The sequence below is a fragment of the Apodemus sylvaticus genome, chromosome 2, assembly GCF_947179515.1.
Source record: "Apodemus sylvaticus chromosome 2, mApoSyl1.1, whole genome shotgun sequence".
NCBI classification, from domain to species: Eukaryota; Metazoa; Chordata; class Mammalia; order Rodentia; family Muridae; genus Apodemus; species Apodemus sylvaticus.
In genome coordinates, this window is record NC_067473.1 from 156,304,611 (window position 1) to 156,324,211 (window position 19,601).

Here is a 19,601-nt window from a genome sequence, read left to right on the forward strand (position 1 = left end):
TATGGGATTTGATATATCCAGTTTTATTTGGAGATCCTTCATTCACTTGGACTTGAGTTTTGTGAAGCATGATAAAAATGGATCTATTATGATTCCTCAACATGGAATCATTAAGTTAGGGCATTTGTTGAAGATTTTTTTTTTTTTTTTTTTTTTTTTTTTTTACCATTGTACGGTTTTGGCTTTTTTACCAAAACTCACGTGTTCACATAGGTGTGGGTTTATTTCTTGAACTTTGATTCAATTCTATTGATCAAAGTATGTATTTTTTTTTACCAATAACATGCAGGTTTTGCCACTATTATTCTGTAGTACAACTTGAGATGATGGTTTGTAATTTCTCCTGAAATTCTTTTCTTCTTCAGGATTTCTTCAGATTTCCTGAGTTTTTGTTTGTTTGTTTCTTTCTCTCTTTCTTTGCATTGTTTTTGCCTAAGAAATTGAGGACACTTCATTAAAGGTCTATAAAAATTGTATTAGAATTTTAATGGGGGTTGTACTGAATCAATAGATTGCTTTGGGAAGATGGTAATTTCTACTGTCATCCTTCCTATCCAGGTGCACAAGAGAACTTTATATCTTCTGATATCTTCTCTGATTTCTTTCTAAAGGAATTAGAAGTTCTTGTCATATATGCCTTTCACTTGCTTGGTTAGTTACAGAAGATATTTTATGTTATTTTTGACTGTTATCAACTGTGTTGCTTTCCAAATTTCATTCTCAACTTATTTAAAATATATATTTATTTTAAATTATATATATATATCTGTCTCTTAGAGTTTACTGGGTTTCCAACCACTTTGCTGGAACTGCTTATCAGCTATATTTGTTCTCTCAGAGAATATTTGGAGACCCCTTTTTATATTATCATATCATGTAGAATTTGAGATATTTGACATCTTCTAAAATTTTTTTCTCATTGTTGATTGTCTTATCACAGTTTATGTTAGATTTCTCCAGAACAATTTTTATGTAATTTACAAACAGCCATATTTCTGTATCTTCTTTTGCAATTACTAGGCTTCTAGGTATTTTTTTGTATGACATTTTCATTTTATTCCTTTTTTACTAGATATTTAAAGCATTGTTTAAAGCCTCTAGGTATTTTCTTTCTTCATAATAAATGTCTTGTATCCCAGCACTTGGCAGGCAGAGGACTGCAGGCATGTGTTAATTTAAGGCCAGCTTGGTCTACACAGTGAGTTCCAGGCTAGCCAAAGATACTCACTATGGTAATATATTGTCTGAAACATGTTTTTTTCTCCTTTTAAAAACTACACTGATGAGCTTTCAAACAAGCAGTCTCCACACTGCCATTGCTTGCTATGTAGCAGTAAATAAACTGAAAAAAACCTATGAGAAAATGTAGGTGATCCCCAAATATAGCACATTGTCTCATGTGCAGCTTTGGCTGTCCTAGAACTCAATATGTAGACTAGACTGGACATAAATTCATAGAGATCCATGTATATCTTCTTCCTAAGTTCTGTGGTAAAACATATGCAACAACATACCTTGTTATTTTTTCTTGATGATCTTAATTCATTTTTAGAGTCTCTCTCTCTCTCTCTCTCTCTCTCTCTCTGTGTGTGTGTGTGTGTGTGTGTGTGTATGTGTGTGCACATGTGTGCATGTGAGTGTGCATGTGTGTGCGTGCATGTGTGTGTGTGTGTGTGTGTGTGTGTGTGTGTGTATCCCTTGTACACTTCCCACAGAGGTGAGAGGAGCGTGTCAGATCCCTAGGAACTGGAGTAAATGAGCTCAAGCACAGAACTCCCAGAATCAAACAATTACACCAAAAAAAGTTTCTGATAAAAACCAACACTCCTTCAAAGTAAAACCTCTGAAGACACTCAAAAGTGAAGGAATCATTCTCAACAAAGTAAAGGCTAAGAATAATAAATACAAAGCTAATTATCTATAGATCATACTGAATAGGGGAAATTCAAGCATTTCTAATAAAATCAGGAAAAATGTAGGTGTCTGTCTTCTCTACTCCGAATGAATATAGAACGTTATGAATAAGACAAGAGAAAGCAATTGAAAGGATACAGAGAAGTAAGTTAGATGCTAGCATATCCTTACATGCAGCTGACATGCTTCTCTGAATGCCAGATCCTAAAATTCCACTCCATTTAGATTTTCTACAAAGTTTAGCAGTGGGTCAAGAAAAAACGTATTATTATAAAAACTGATATCAACCATAGCCAATAACCAATATATTAAAAAATAAACCAGGAAAATATTACTTACAAATAAATTCCTAGAAACACATTTCTTTTTTTAATTTTTTAATTTTTTATTGATATATTTTTATTTAAATTTCAAACGATTTCCCATTTTCTGCGTCCCCACTCCCCGCAAGTCCCATAAGCCCCCTTCCCAGCCCCTGTTCCTCCATCTACCCCTTCCCGCTTCCCTGTTCTGGAATTCCCCTATACTCTTGCACTGAGTCTTTCCAGAACCAGGGGCCACTCCTCCATTCTTTTTGGACATCATGTAATAGGTGGATTATGTCTTCGGTATTCAAATTTGTAGGCTAATATCCACTTATCAGTGAGTGCATACCATGATTGATCTTTTGAGACTGGGTTACCTCACTTAGTATGATGTTCTCCAGCTCCATTCTTTGTCTAAGAATTTCATGAATTCATTGTATCTAATGGCTGAATAGTACTCCATTGTGTAAATATACCACATTTTTTTGTATCCATTCCTCCGACGAAGGACACCTGGGTTCTTTCCAGCTCTGGCTACTACAAATAGGGCTGCTATGAACATAGTGGAGCATGTATCCTTATTGTATGCTGAAGAATCCTCTAGATATATGCCCAGGAGTGGTATAACAGGGTCCTCAGGAAGCGTCATGCCCAGTTTTCTGAGGAACTGCCAGACTGATTTCCAAAGTGGTTGCACCATCTTGCAATCCTACAAGCAGTGGAGGAATGTTAACCTTTTTCCACGTCCTCGCCAACACCTGCTGTCTCCTGAGTTTTTGACCTTAGCCATTCTGACTGGTGTGAGGTGAAATCTCAGGGTTGTTTTGATTTGCATTTCCCTGATTACTAAGAATGGTGAACAATTCTTTAGGTGCTTCTCAGCCATTCGATTAATGATGTTGAACATTTCTTAAGGTGTTTCTCAGGTCTCCGAAGTTCTTCATGTGAAAATTCTTTGTTTAGCTCTGTACCCCATTTTTTAATGGGGTTATTTGGTTCTCTGGGTTCTTCCTTCTTGAGTTCTTTGTATATATTAGATATTAGCCCTCTGTCGTATTTAGAGTTGGTAAAGATCCTTTCCCAATCTGATGGTTGCCGTTTTGTCCTTTTGACAGTGTCCTTTGCCTTACAGAAACTTTGTAGTTTTATGAGGTCCCATTTGTCAATATTTGATCTTAGAGCATAAGCTATTGGTGTTATATTCAGGAACTTTTCCCCTGTGCCCCTGTCGTCAAGGGTCTTCCCCAGTTTCTTTTCTGTTAGCTTCAGTGTGTCAGGTTTTATATGGAGGTCCTTGATCCATTTGGAGTTGAGCTTAGTACAAGGAGATAAGAATGGGTCAATTCTCATTCTTCTGCCTGCTGACCTCCAATTGAACCAGTACCATTTGTTGAAAAGACTATCTTTTTTCCACTGGATGCTTTCAGGTACTTCGCCGAAGATCAAGTGACCATAGGTGTATGGGTTCATTTCGGGGTCTTCAATCCTCTTCCATTGATCCGCTTGCCTGACATTGTACCAATACCATGCAGTTTTTATCACTATTGCTCTGTAGCAAAGTTTAAAGTCTGGGATACTGAATCCCCCTGAAGTTCTTTTAATGTTGAGAATAGTTTTAGCTATCCTGGTATTTTTGTTATTCCAGACGAATTTGAGAATTGCTATTTCTAGCTTTATGAAGAACTGGGTTGAGATTTTTATGGGGATAGCATTGAATCTGTAGATTGCCTTTGGCAAGATGGCCATTTTAAATATATTAATCTTTCTAATCTGTGATCATGGAAGATTTTTCCATTTTCTGAGATCTTCTTTGATTTTCTTCTTCAGAGATCTGTAGTCCTTTTCATATAGGTCTTTCACTTGTTTAGTTAGAGTCACCCCAAGATACTTTATGTTGTTTGTAGCTATTGTGAAGGGAGTCATTTCCCTAATTTCTTTCTCAGTCTGCTTATATTTGAATGTATAAAGGCTACTGATTTGCTTGCGTTGATTTTGTAGACAGCCACTTTGCTGAAGTTGTTTATCAGCTGTAGGAGTTCTCTAGTAGAGTTTTTAGGGTCACTTAAGTATACGGTCATATCATCTGCAAATAGTGATAGTTGGACTTCTTCCTTTCCAATTTGTATCCATTTGACCTCCTTATGTTGTCTAATTGCTCTAGCTAGGACTTCAAGAACAATATTGAAAAGATATGGAGAGAGGGGACAGCCTTGTCTAGTCCCTGATTTTAGTGGGATTGCTTCAAGTTTCTCTCCATTTAGTTTGATGTTGGCTACCTGTTTGCTATATATTGTGTTTACTATGTTTAGATATGGGCCTTGAATTCCTGTCCTTTCCAAGACTTTTAGCATGAAAGAATGCTGAGTTTTGTCAAATGTTTTTCAGCATCTAATGAAATGATCATGTTGTTTTTTGTTTGTTTGTTTGTTTATGTAGTAGATAGCATTTATGGATTTCCTTATATTGAACCATCCCTGCATCCCTGGAATGAAGCCTACCTGATCACTGTGCATGATTGTTTTGATGTGTCCTTGGATTCGGTGGGCAAGAATTTTATTTAGTATTTTTGCATCGATATTCATAAGGGAAAGTGGCCTGAAATTCTCTTTCTTAGATGGATCTTTGTGTGGTTTTGGTATCAGCATAATAGTGGCTTCGAAGAAGTAGTTGGGTAGTGTTCCTTCTGTTTCTATTTGGTGGAAAAGTTTGAAGAGTATTGGTGTTAAGTCTTCTTTTAAGGTCTGATAGAATTCTGCACTGAAACCATCTGGTCCTGTGCTTTTTTGGTCAGAATCCTATCTATGACTCCTTCTATTGCTTTGGGGTTATAGGTTTGCTTAGATGGTCTATTTGATCCTTGTTTAATTTTAGTAATTGGTATCTGTCTAAGAAATTGTCCATTTCCTCCAGATTCTCCTGTTTGTGTTGAGTACAGGTTTTTTTGGTAGGATCTGATGATTTTTTGAAAACACCATTATGAGGGAAACTATACCCTGGAAAAAGCAGGATATTAAGCTTCTTTCATCAAACCCAAAGAAGATAACCACACACGTATAAAATTAAAATCAAAAATGATAGGAAGCAATAACCACTACTCCTTAATATCTCTTAACATCAATGGACTCAATTCCCCAATAAAAAGACATTGACTAACAGACTGGTTACGTGAACAGGACCCTACATTTTGCTGCATATAGGAAACACACCTCAGTGTCAAAGACAAAAACTACCTTAGAGTAAAAGGCTGGAAGACAATTCTACGAGCAAATGGTCCCAGGAAACAAGCCGGAGTTGCCATTCTAATATCAGATAAAATTGACTTTAAACCGAATGTCTTAAAAGAGACATGGTAGGTCACTTCTTGATGGTCAAAGGAAAAATCCAACAAGAAGAACCCTCAATTCTGAACATCTATGCCCCAAATAAAAGGGTGCCCTCATCCATAAAAGAAACTTTACTAAACCTCAAAGCACATATTGCACCTAACACATTAATTGTGGGTGACTTCAACAGTGAACTCTCACCAATGGACCGATCAGGAAAACAGAAACTAAACAGGGAGACAGTGAAACTAATTGAACCTTTGGACCAATTGGAGTATATATATATAACTTTTCATCCCAAAGCAAAAGAATATACCTTTTTTCTCAGCACCTCATGGTACCTTCTCCAAAATAGATCATATAGTTGGTCACAAGACAGACCTCAACAAATATAAGAAGACTAAAATAATGCCATGCCTCCTATCAGATCACTATGGAGTAAAACTGGTCTTTAATAATAATAAAAACAACAGAAAGCCCACATACACATGGAAACTGAACAATACTCTACTCAATGATAGCTTGTTCAAGGAAGAAATAAAGAAAGAAATCAAAGATTTTTTTAGCATTTAATGAAAATGAAGGACAACATACACAAATTTATGGGATACAATGAAAGCAGTGCTAAGAGGAAAACTCATAGATTTGAGTGCCTCCAAAAAGAAATTTGAGAGAGTATACACTAGAAGATTAGTGGAATAACTGAAAGCCCTGGAACAAAAAGAAGCTAATTCACCAAGGAGGAGGAGAAGACAAGAAATCATCAAACTCAGGGCTGAAATCAATCAAGTAGAAACCAAGACAACCATACAAAGAATTAACAAAACCAAAAGCTGCTTATTTGAAAAAAATTAACAAGATAGATAAACCCTTAGCCAGACTAACCAAAGGGCACAAAGAAAGTATCCAAATTTACAAAATTAAAAATGAAAATGGAGATATTATAACAGAAACTGAGGAAATTAGAAACACAGTTCTTGGACTTAACCTAACCAAGAAAGTGAAAGACATCAATAATAAATACTTTAAAGCATTGAAAAAATAAAACAAAATTAAAGAAGGCACCAAAATATGGAAAGTCCTCTTGTACTAATGTATTCATGGAAATAAAAGTGTAGAAACAAATTATTGTAGCAAAAGTAATCTACAGGTTCAGTGTAACCCAATAAAATTCCACTGACATTCTTCACACCATTAGAACAAGCAACATCAAAATAAAATTAATATTAAAGTACAGGAATTATATTCTATATAAATTAATATTTTGGTAATTGTAAGACCTCATTGGTTAAAGTAGAGTCAAGTCTGACCTGAAAAACTAAAGGATTGATGTGAGGGGAAGGTAAGATGTGTTCAACATGGAATAGCTACTTATATGAAGATGTTGTAAAAGCACAAGGTATAGAGTGACTGCTGTCTCTAATTCAGAGATAACGTGCAATGAAAATACAGAACATATGTGCCCAGGACTTGAACTCCACCTGAAATTCCCACTAAAATTGATGATGATATCTGAAAACAGCAGGTCATATTTTCCAAACACTTTTATTAGGACTCAATATAGAATTATATTAAGAAACTAAGACACTAACATTGTTCATAGAGATAATCATATGCTCTTTCCCTCATAGAAAATATAAAATATACTTTAAGAGACATTAAACATTGAAAAATACTATTTATTGCTACATCCTGTCAGTTGCAGATAGAGAAAAAGGGAAAGAAAATGTTGAAGGATGAAGCCAGAGAACTGCCATGAAAAGAGAACATTATTTGACATGAGGAAATCCAGAAAATCCTAGGTGGGATGAATAAAGAAAACTATTTTTATATCATTGTGCAAGTGTAAAATTTCAAAATGGTATAAATTGCAATCTTATTATTAACCATGTCAGTGTAAATTAAAGCAAAATGTAGGATCATTTCATAAACACAATGGGAAAGACTCTAACTCTAAAAATGACTAAGTACAGATTGCATCTTTTAAAGACTTTACTGAGGACCTGATTATTCAAATAAAATTTAGAAAATAATTTGGTAGGTGATTACAAATTAACATTTCTCACTACAATGATTATAAAGTAAAATTCTAGAAAATCTGTATGTGTATATACCAGTAGACTTGACGAATCTAGAAATAAAAGAAATTTTACTTGTGATAGTAAAATGATAAAAGTTCCAATTTCTATGATGAAGAGAATCAGGTGCTTATTGAAATAATTTTATATACAGAGGTTTAATACTCCTCAGTGGAAAAGATTGACTATAACTACATCATAGACCATTACATGTGTAAACTCCTAAATCTGCCTTAAGAAAAACTGTAAATCAGAGAATACATAAAGTATGCCACATTTAAATAAAATGAAAACTGACAATTGTACAAGGTGTAATGTAGGCTTCGAAATAATTACTTAAGGCACAGCAAAGAAATCAACACAAAGCTTACAGTGAGGCTTCCCTCTGGAAGAACTGTAACAAAGGGAACTGAAGAAGGGAAAAAGTGGGTTTAAACCATTATAATAATTCTTATGGAAAGTGCTACAAAATGATTGTTTATACAATGAAAATTCTCTATAGGATTTATGAGAATTTTTTTAAACCATATAAAGGCAGGTTTATTAGGCAGTGTTCCCAGGCCTGTTCATCCGTCCCAGAGAAAGGGTCTTAGGAAGTCACATTGCAGATTTATGAGATTTTAATGTGTTATTCGTCCATGTACTCATAAATCAAAATCAAGCAGTAAATTTATATTGGTTTTAAGAAATTACTGGACTATGAAGATTCTCTATTATACATACAGGGATTGATACAATGTAATCATTTACAACATACTTAAATGTCTAAATATTTAGTTCGCATCATTTAAGTAACCTCTTTTTGGATTGGCCACCAGACCTCAGTAGGATCACATAACATTTGGGAAGAAACATACATCCAAGTAAACCAGCACTGGAGGCCAGAATAGAAAAAATTTCCACAGCCAACATGGTTTTGCCTGTGGAGCTCTGGTAAGTGGGTATAAAAGAAATCCACACACTGCAGAAAATCATCATGCTGAATGTGATTGTTTTTGCCTCATTGAAGTTGTCAGGTAGACGTCTAGCCAGAAAAGCAATAAGCAAGCTGAGACTAGCCAGAAAGCCCAAGTATCCCAGCACACAATAGAAAGCAAGGGTTGACCCCTTATTACACAAAAGAATGATTTGTCCATACTCTGACTGCATGTCAACATCAGGGAAGGGGGAGTATGTTCCCAGCCAGATTGCACATATGCACACTTGAATGATGGAACCACAGCAGACAATACCATTTGAGAGTCTGGTCACCATCCACATCTTTAAGGTGCTTCCTGGTTTGATGGCTTTGAAAGCCATAACCACAATGAAAGTCTTTGCCAAGATAGCAGAAACAGCAACAGAAAATACAACCCCAAAAATCATTTTTCTTAAGATACAAGTGATTCTACTAGGTTGGCCAATGAATACCAATGAGCAAAAGAAACAGAGAATTAGAGAAACAAGGAGGAGATAAGTGAGATTTCTGTTATTTGCTCTGACAATGGGTGTGTCCCGATAGCAGATAAATAATCCTAAAATCATGGCTGAAAACACAGATAAACTTATGGCAACAGAAACCAAAACAGCTCCCAGTTATCTTCATGGGACAAAAATGCCATAATTTTATGGAGACAATGATTCCTCTGCTTATTTGGATACTGATCTTCAGGACACTTAAAGCATTGATCCATACCTGAAAATGAGGCAGATTTTTTTTTTATTACATTCAACTCGTAAATCTCCAAATGTACATATGAGCCCTATATCTTGAACTGAGAAATTGTTGAATTCTGTTGAATTTTCTCAAGAAAATATCTGTGGATATATTCACTGGTCCATGATATTGAAAAACAATAAATGAATAAGTAATTTTTTTCTGAGAGTAAAATCCATATACACTATATTCATAATATAATCAAAAAGTGAGTGGACTTGAATAATATAAGGGAATAAGAGTTGTTGAAATGATGTTGAGGGGGAAATCAGACAATATGAAAGTATATTTGATTACTTATGAAAGAAAAATAAAGTTGAATTTTAAGATTTTTCTATTTTTCTCTTTGTTCCACTTGTTTATCAAATATTGTTTATTACTTGAGAAAATCATGTATGCATATCATGTATTTTAATCAAGTCTACCCCAATTTCTTCCCCAACAACTCCTTCTCTCTCTCCTTCCAGCAATTTTTTCTCCCAACTTTATTTCTGTTCTGTTTTTTTCCCACTGAATTCACTTCCTGCTACCTGTATGCATATCAAAATAGGGCCATCGACCATAGGATGGGCAGGACCACATGTCTGAAACAAACAGATAGACAGACAGCCCTCACTCTTTCAGTTCAACGGCAATGAACTACCAATAGCTTCTAACTAGAAGTGAGAGTTTGTGATCCTGTCCTCCATTCATGGTGGTATTTGTCTGGCTTGATCTGGTACATGCCTCTGTGAGTTTATGTGCTCCAAGACCTTGTCATTTCTGCCAAATAATGCTTCCCTACAGAGCTCCTCTCTGTGGCTCTTATGACCTTTCTGCCTTCTGTATCATGGAGCTCTAATCCCTGAGAGCTATTGGTTGTTATTAAGGAAGGTGCCAGGAGATATCTAGGAGAACCTAAGGACTAACACGTGTCCTTCTGAGATGGTTTCACTGTGGACTGTAAGGCAACATGGATTTGCCCTTTTAGACAAGACTGAAGGAATTTCATAAGAGGAAAGGTCTCTGCTATTAATATGCCCTTCCTGTTATTATGTATACATACAACCACAGAGACACAGAGGCACACACTCATAAATACACATACATACATACACAGAGAGAGAAAGACACACAAACACAAACACCCACCCCTCCGCACACATACACGTATCATATATAATATAACTTTGGGGGGGATTTATGCAAAATAATGAAGATTTACTCTCTTGCAGTGATTCTATATGGAGAAACACATGATTCCTTAAGGTGTAATGAAGATCCCATAAGAATCCCTAAAAGTTTAATAATTATTAAGCTCCATAAAATAGGACTGCTAGTAAGTCCTCTCTGATATTAAAACTACAATGAGAATTCTGCCAGTCTACAACTGTCACCAGTAAATTTATTCTGAGATAAAAAGCAGACATCTACAACTTAGAACACATTTTAAGAAGTTGTAAAACAATTAAACAAAAGTCATGAAAAGGGAACTAATATTATAGTGTAGGTGCAAAAACAGGAAGAAAATATTGACTGGGTTTATCTATCCAAAACTTAAATAACAACAATCACAAAATTATGGATTTTAGGCAGAGCAGACAGTCAACACTGATGATCCTTTCCTGAACCATCTCGCAGAGCCTTCCAGTTCCTGTCTCTGGCTTGGGACCATCCTCTGCCACAGTGCACCATATCCAAGTGTCACAGGAAGGTAGCTACCCACACAGTGGCACAGAGCAGACAGTTGGCACAGGTGAGACCTGCCTGGAGCTCAGAGGTTTCCACCTAGAACCCTCGGGCAGAAGCCTTCCAGTTCCTGTTTCCAGCTTGGAACCATCTTCTGCCACAGCTTGCCATCTCCAATTAGCACAATAAGTTAGCTATCTACCAAGGAGTGCGGAGGGGCCTACCTTCACAGGTAGAACCACACTCGCTAGAGGATCACACCCAGAACCTTCAGGCGAGAACCCTCTAGATTCCTTCTCTGGCTTGGGACCACCCTCTGTACCCTATCCAAATGAAACATGCAGGTAGCTAACTACTCACAAATGCAGAAAGGACAGGCAGCACTGGTAGAACCACTCTTGCTGCTCAGAGGAGATGGTCAGAAACCCTGAGGACACAATAGCCAAGTAACAGCCTGGGACAGGAGTTTTCAGATTCCCACCCGCACCCAGAGTTGATCTGGGCCACAGAGCTACATTTTCAAATACAGCCAAAAAAGAGCTGGTCTCACAGGACTATCTCCATACTGATGTACATAGAGAAAATGGGTCACCCAGGACTACAGATAAGCCACAGTCATAAACAGCAACACCAGTTAACATGAGAGATAACCAGAATGCAAAAGGTAAATGAAAGAACATAACCAAAAGAAACTTAGGCAACATGGCAGCAACTGAACCAAGTTCTCCAAAAACAGCAAGTCCTGGAAGTCCCAACACACCAGAAAAGCAAGACCTGGATTTAATAATCACATCTCATGATGCTGATACAGGATTTCAAGAAGGACATACAGAACTCCCTTAAAGTTCAGGAGAACATAAGTGTATAGGTAAAATATCATAAAAAGGAAACAAAAAATGGCTTAAAGAAATAGAGGAAAACATGGGTCAATAAATAGAAGCCCATAAATAGGAAACACAAGAATCACTTAAAGAAATACATGAGAACAATAGTCAACAGGCAGCAGACCTGAAAGCAGAAACACAAAAATCCCTTAAAGAATTACAGGAAAACACAAACAAACAAGTGAATGTACTGAGGGAATCTATCCAGGATCTAAAAAGGAAGTAGAAACAACTAAGAAATGACAAAAGGAGACAAATTTGGAGATAGGAAACCTTGGAAAGAAATCAGGTATCATAGATGCAAACATCAACAACAGAATACAGGAGATAGAAAAAAGAATCTCAGGTACTAAAAATCCCATAGGAAGCATTGACTCAATAGTCAAAGAAAATGCAAAATGAAAAAGCTTGCAATCCAAAACATCCAGGAAATCTATGCCATGTAGCATATAAAGGAAGACCTATCAGAATTACACCAGACTTTTCACCAGAGGCCATGAAAGCTAGAAGGTCCTGGGAAGACCTTGTGCAGACTCTAAAAGAACACAAATGCCAACCCAGACTACTATACCCAGCCAAACTCTCAATCACCATAGTATAAGAAACCAAGATCTTCCATGATAAAACGAAATTTACACATTAGCTTTTCACAAATCCAGCCCTAAAAAAGGCTAATAGATGGAAAATGCCCATACAAGGAGGCCAACTACACCCTAGAAAAAGCAAGATAGTAATCTTCTTTCAACAAACCAAAAAGAAGATAACTAGTCAAACATAAAAATATCATCAAAAATAACAGTAATCAGCAATCACTATTCCTTAATATCTCTTAACATAAATCACTCAATTTCCCAATAAAAGGACAAAAGACTAACAGACAGGATACATAAATAGGACCAAGAATTTTGCAGCATGCAGAAAACATACCTCTTTGTCAAAAACAAACATTACCTCAAAGTAGAAGGCTGGAAAATAATTTTCCAAGAAAATGGTCCAAGGAAACAAGATAGAGTAGTCATTCTAATATTGGATAAAGTCGACTTTCAACATAAAGTCATGAAAAAAGATACAGAAGGACACTTCATACTCATCAAAGAAAAAAATCTATGAAGAAGAACTATTAATTCTGAACAACTAAGCTCCAAATGCAAGGGCACACTCAGTCATAAAAGAAACTTTACTAAAGCTCAAAGTACACATTGCACATCACACAATACTTGTGGGTGACTTCAACACTCCACTCTCTTCAATGGACCAGTCAGGGAAACACAAACTAAACAGAGACACAATAAAATAAATTGAAGTTTTGGGCCAAATGGATTTAACTGATACACATAGAACATTTCATCCTGAATCAAAAGAATATACCTTTTTCTGAGCACCTCATGGTATCTTCTCCAAAATTGACCATATAATTGGTCACAAAACAGACCTCAACAGATGTAAGAAGACTGAAATAATTATATGCCTTCTATCAGATCACTATGGAGTAAGGGTGGCCTTCAATAGCAGCAAAACAAGAGAAAGCCCACATACACGAGGAAGCTGAACAATGCTCTACTCAATGATACCTTGGTCAAGGAAGAAATAAGGAAATAAATCAAAGACTTTTGAGAATTTATTGAAAATGAAAGCACAACAGACCCAAACATATGTGACACAATGAAAGCAGTGCTAAGAGGAAAACTCAAAATCCTGAGGGCCTTCAAAAAGAAACTGGAGAGAGGATACACTAGAAGCTTAACAGCACACCTGAAAGCTTTAGAACAGAAAGAAGTTAATACACCCAAGAGGAATAGAAGGCAGGAAATCACTAAATTCAGGGCTGAAATCAACCAAGTGGAAATAAAAAGAACTATACAAATAATCAACAAATTAGAAGCTGGTTCTTTAAGAAAATCAACCATGTAGATAAGCCCTAAGCCACACTCACGAGAAGGCACAGGGACAGTATCCAAATTAATAAAATCAAAAATGAAAAGGGAGGTATACTAACAGAAACTGAGGAAATTAAAAAATCATCAGATCCTTCTACAAAAGCCTATACTCAACACAACTGGAAAATCTGGAGGAAATGGAAAATTTCCTGAACAGATACCAAAAATCAAAATTAAATTGGGATTAAATAGACCATCTAAATAGTCCCATAACCTCTTAAGAAATGTAAGTGTTCATTGAAAGTCTTCCAACCAAAAATAGCACAGGTCAAGGTACTTTTAGTATTAGTGCAGAATTCTATTAGACTTTCAAAGAAGACCTAACACCAATACTCTTCAAATTATTTCACACAATAGAAACAAAAGGAACACTACCCAACTCATTCTTTGAAGCCACAATTATGCTGATATCAAAACCACAGAAAGATCTAACAAAGAAAGAGTGCTTCTGACAAATTTCCCTTATGAATATCCATGCCAAAATACTTAAAAAAATTCTTGCCAAAGGAAACCAAAAACACATCACAAACATCATTACCATGATCCAGTAGGCTTCATCCCAAGGATGCAGGAATGGTTCAATATATAGAAATTCATCAATGTAATCTACTACATGAACACACTCAAAGAACAACAACAATATGGCCATTTTATTAGCTGGTGAAAAAGCACTTGACAAAACAGCATCCTTTCATGCTAAAAGTCTTGGAAAAATCAGGAATTCAGGGCCCATTTCTAAACATAATAAAAGCAATATAGAGCAAACCAACATCAAATTAAATGGAGCAAAACTTGGAAGCCTTCGCACTAAAATCAGGTACTAGACAAGGCTGCCCCCTCTCTCCATATCTATTCAATATAGTACTTGACGTTCTAGTTAGAGCAATTAGACAAAAGGAGGTCAAAGGGATACAAATTGGAAAGGAAGAAGTCAAATTATCACTGTTTGAAAATGATATGTTAATATTTTAAGTGATGCAAAAAGCTCAACAAGAGAACTCCTAAATCTGATAACTTCAGCAAAGTGGCCAGACATAAAACTGACTCAAATAAATCACTACCCTTCCTATACTCAAAGGATAAACAGGCTAAGAAAGAAATTAGGGAAACGATACCCTTCAAATAGTCACAAACTATATAAAATATCTTGGTGTGACTATAACCAAACAAGCGAAAAATATATATGACAAGAACTTCAAGTCTCTTAAGAAACAAGCTGAAGAAGAACTCAGAATATGGAAAGATATCCCATGCTTGTGGCCTGGCAGAATTAATGTAATAAAAATGTCGATGGCTTTTTGGCCATCTTGCCAAAAGCTGTATTGAAATTCAATGCAATCCCATCAAAATCCCTACTCAATTCTTCATTGAGTTACAAAAGACAATTCACAAATTCATCTGCAATAACAAAAACCCAGGATAATGAAAAATATTCTCAACAGTAAAAGAACTTCTGAGGGAATCAGTATCCCAGACATCAAGCACTACTAAGAACCAATATTGTCTAAACAGCATGGTATTTGTACAGTGGCAGGCAGGTATATCAATGGAATAGATTTGAGGACTCAAAAATGAACCCACACACCTATGGTTACTTGATATTTGACAATGGAGCTAAAACCATCCAGTGGAAAAAAAAGATAGCCTTTTCAACAAATGGTGCTGGTTCAACTGATGGCTAAAACACAGAAGAATGCAAATAGATCTATTCTTATCTCCTTGCAATAAGCTCAAGTCCAAGTAGATCAAGGACCTCCACATAAAACCAGACACACTGAAACTAATAAAAAGAAACTGGGGAAGCCTTGAAAACATGGGCACAGGGGAAAATATCCTGAAAAGAACAGCAAGAGCCTATGACCTAAGATCAAGAATTGAAAAATGGGACCTCATAAAATTACAAAGTTTCTGTAAGGCAAAGGACAATGTCAATAGGACAAAACAGCAAACAACAAATTGGGGAAAGATTTTTACCAACCCAATATCTGACAGAGGGCTAAAATCCAATATATATAAAGACCTCAAGAAGTTTGACCTTAGAGAAACAAATAACCCTATTAAAAATGTAGTACAGAGCTAAACAAAGAATTTTCACCAGAGGAATATTGAATTGCTGAGAAGCACCTAATGTTCAACATCCTTAGTCATCACGGAAATGCAAATCAAAACAATCCTGAGATTTCACCTCCTACCAGTCAGAATGGCTAAGATCAAAATCTCAGAAGAAAACAGGTGCTGGTGAGGATGTGGAGAAAGAGGAACACCCCTCCACTGCTGGTGGGTTTGCAAGCTGGTACAAACACTCTGGAATTCAATATGGCTGTTCCTCGGAAAACTGGGCATGATACTACCAGAGGACCCCACTATACCATTCCTGGCATATACCCAGAATATTACCCAGCATGTCGTAATGGCACATGCTCCACTATGTTCATTTCAGCCCTATTTATAATAACCAGAAGATGGAATGATCCCAGATAGCACTCAACTGAGGAATGGAGACAGAAAATATGGTATATATAAACAATGGTATTTGTTTATATATATCATAAAAAATGCAACCATTAAAAAAATAAATTCCTGAAATTCTTAGACAAATGGATGGAACTGGAAAATATCATCCTGAGTGAGGAAACCCAATCACAGGAGAACACTTATTCTATACACTCACTGATAAGTGTATATTAGCCTAGAAGCTGGGAATACCCAAGATACCTTTCGCATATCAAATCATGCCCAAGAAGGAGGATGAACAAAGTATGGATCTTTGGGTCCTTTGTAGAAAGGGGGAAAAGTACTCACAGAAGGAGATACAGAGACAAAAGTTGGAGCAGAGTCTGAGGAAAAGACCATCCAGAGACTACCCCACCCAGGGATCCATTATATACACAGTTACAAAACACAGACACTATTGTGGATGCCCAAAAGTGCTGGCTGACTGGAACAGGATATAGCTATTACCTGGGAGCCTCTCCTAGTGCATGACTAATACAGAAAGGGACACTCTCAGCCAGCCATGGAATTGATCACAGGGTCCCCAATAGAGGATCTAGAGAAAGGAATCAAGGATCTGAAGGGGTTTGCAGTTCCACGGGAGGAACAAAAATATCAGTCATCCAGTACTCCCAAAGGAACCAGGGAGAAAACCATCAACCAAAGAGTACACATGGAGTTACCCACATCACCAGACACAGAGGATGGTCTTCTTAGACACCAAAGGGAGGAGAGTCCCTTGGTCCTGGGAAGACTTGATGCAGTTGTGTAGAGGAATAACAGGACAAGGAAGCAGGAGAGGGTTGATTTGGAAAGGGGAGATGGCTTGTGGGATTTTTAGGTGAGGGGGGAAACAGGAAAGGGAACAACATTTGAAATGAAAATAAAGAATATACCTAATAAAAAATTATGGATTTTAAATTTCAATGAACCTATAGTGCTATGACAGATAACATATGTCGTATTTTCAAGGATGCATATGTAAACAATCTCTGTTGTAAACTTAATCAAAAGGTGATTTAAATTTATGTTTGTACTTTAAGTGAACTTCTATAAAAAAAAAAAAAGGACTTGATTGAAAAAAAATGGGCTATTTGCCTAGAAAGAGTGCAAAACACTAGGAATGAATAGGAATGAATACCCTGCAGGCCAATACTACATCAAGCAGGAGGTGAGAACAAGATGGGAAGGAGAAGAACAGCACAGTAGAATAACTTAGAAATTATAAGTGAACTTAGAGATTAAAAAGGAACTTAGAAATTGGGAAGAACTTTTTAAAGAGAGAGTTTTTGGAATAAAGATTTATTTTGAGAAGAACTTAGAAATTATTAAAATCACTTTCAGAGGGTCCCTGTTTCTACCAGACACTTTCCTTAGCAGGCTGTGATTCCCACCCTGCAAGTTCCTGCAGAGATAAGAACAAAGTCTAAGTGATTTCATCCCCAGCTCTTTTACTAAGGGGTGCTAAATGCCAGAGGCTATAGTTTCTGGCCTCTAGAGGAACTGATAGGCAGGCCAGGTCTACTGCAAAGTAACTTAGACTTAAGTCAGGTATATGTTTTATTATTGAAAAGCCTCTATAAATGTCTCACAAGATCAAGCCTTGCTCTTCACCCACCACCACCCAATTCTTTAACAACTTAGCTACCTCCAAGAGAGAACCAGACTACCAGAGCAGGCCTCTAACAGGAACAAAAACTAAAACATCCTAAAATTTACTGATATCTATGATTAGGAACTGTGTTATTTTCTTTTGATTCTTTCATGAGGGTTTTTATCCAAGGATGTATCATTGTTCTAGAAATAATGCTAAAGCGAGTACATTTTAGGTGGATAGTTTTTCTTAGGGTAAAAAACACTTGTTTTGGATGAGTTCCTTAAAATCCTGGATTAAACTCTGCTTAGAAGTTTATCACTGGAAAAAATTTTATGGTGCCAATAGCATGATACAATTGCATGATACATTGTGGATACAACTGAGTCTAGGTCTGCCTATAAGGCTTTAGGTTCTATTCCCAGCACTAAAATGTGTTAAATGCATGATGATGATAGACATATTTTTCTCAGAATTATTTAGTAACCTCGAATCATATCACCCAATTAAACTCCTGATTTTTCAGTAAATGTAAACTTGAACATCACTCACAGCCCTCCCTGTACATCACTCACAACCCTGCACATCACTCACAACTCCACACATCACTCACAGCCCTGCATATCACTCACAGCCCTGCACATAAATCACAGCTCTGCACATCACTCACAGCCCTGCACATCACTCAAAGCCCTGCACATCACTCACAGCCCCATAAATCACTCACAGCCCCACACATCACTCACAACCCTGCAGATCACTCACAGCCCCAAACAATACACAGCCCCACACATAGCTCCCAACCCCACACATAACTCACAGCCCCACACATCATTCATCTCCTGGGATCTCTCAGTGCTTGGTCATACTGTGACCTCATTCTGGCTTACCACACCAGGGAATGCATAATGAGAGTTCCTACAAGAATCAAAGTATTTCCAAAGGAAACTCTTAAATCATACAGGAAATACTTACTTAATCATAAACAAATGCTTATGGAGTTTCTACAATTCACCATAGGAGGAGGGATCAGGGTCACAGGATTCCAGTGTCCCAGGATTCAAGGAAAGGACTGGTTTATCTGCCATCAACATCATCTGATACTTTCTTTTTAGCACTTCCTCTCACTTGACAAGTCTCTATTTTTTCTCAGCTGTCTCTAGCTTTTATGATCATAGCAATTTATATTGTTTCTCAGAAGTCTAATTTCTGTGTAAAATTATTGCTTATATTAATATTTATTGTAAGCACGACATAAGGTCATGCTCTAGAATGCTTAGGGTATACAGGGAACATGAACAGTTTACAGGATACAAAGGTTGCTAACTTTACTCATTATTACTGCTATAGCTGTAATAGAACCAGTAGTGAAAAGCAGGGATACAAATAAAATACACTTAAACTCAAAGCAGATGCACAGAAGACAAAGCTGGACCAGATACAGGAGATATTTAGTCACCCAGGAGGCTAATCCTGGAGGATTGCTGTAGTCCAGGAGCTTGAGACCAATACACACAGCATAGCAAACAAAACAGATAAATATTAATAACAAAAATAACTGGGTTAAGATCTAGGTTTTTGTTCATTTTTTATTTTGTTTTTCCAGACAGGATTTCTCTGTTCAGCACTGACTGTCCTGGAATTGAATCTGTGTATCAGGATTGCCTTGAGCTCAGAGATCTTCATACTGAGAGTTGGCATTAAGAACT

At 36.6% G+C, this 19,601-nt stretch overlaps 1 pseudogene; it reads right to left on the reverse strand.

The window, feature by feature from the left end:
- Positions 1 to 8,403: 8,403 nt before the first annotated feature.
- Positions 8,404 to 19,601, reverse strand: part of LOC127677637 (vomeronasal type-2 receptor 26-like) — a 31,620-nt pseudogene continuing 20,422 nt past the window's right edge.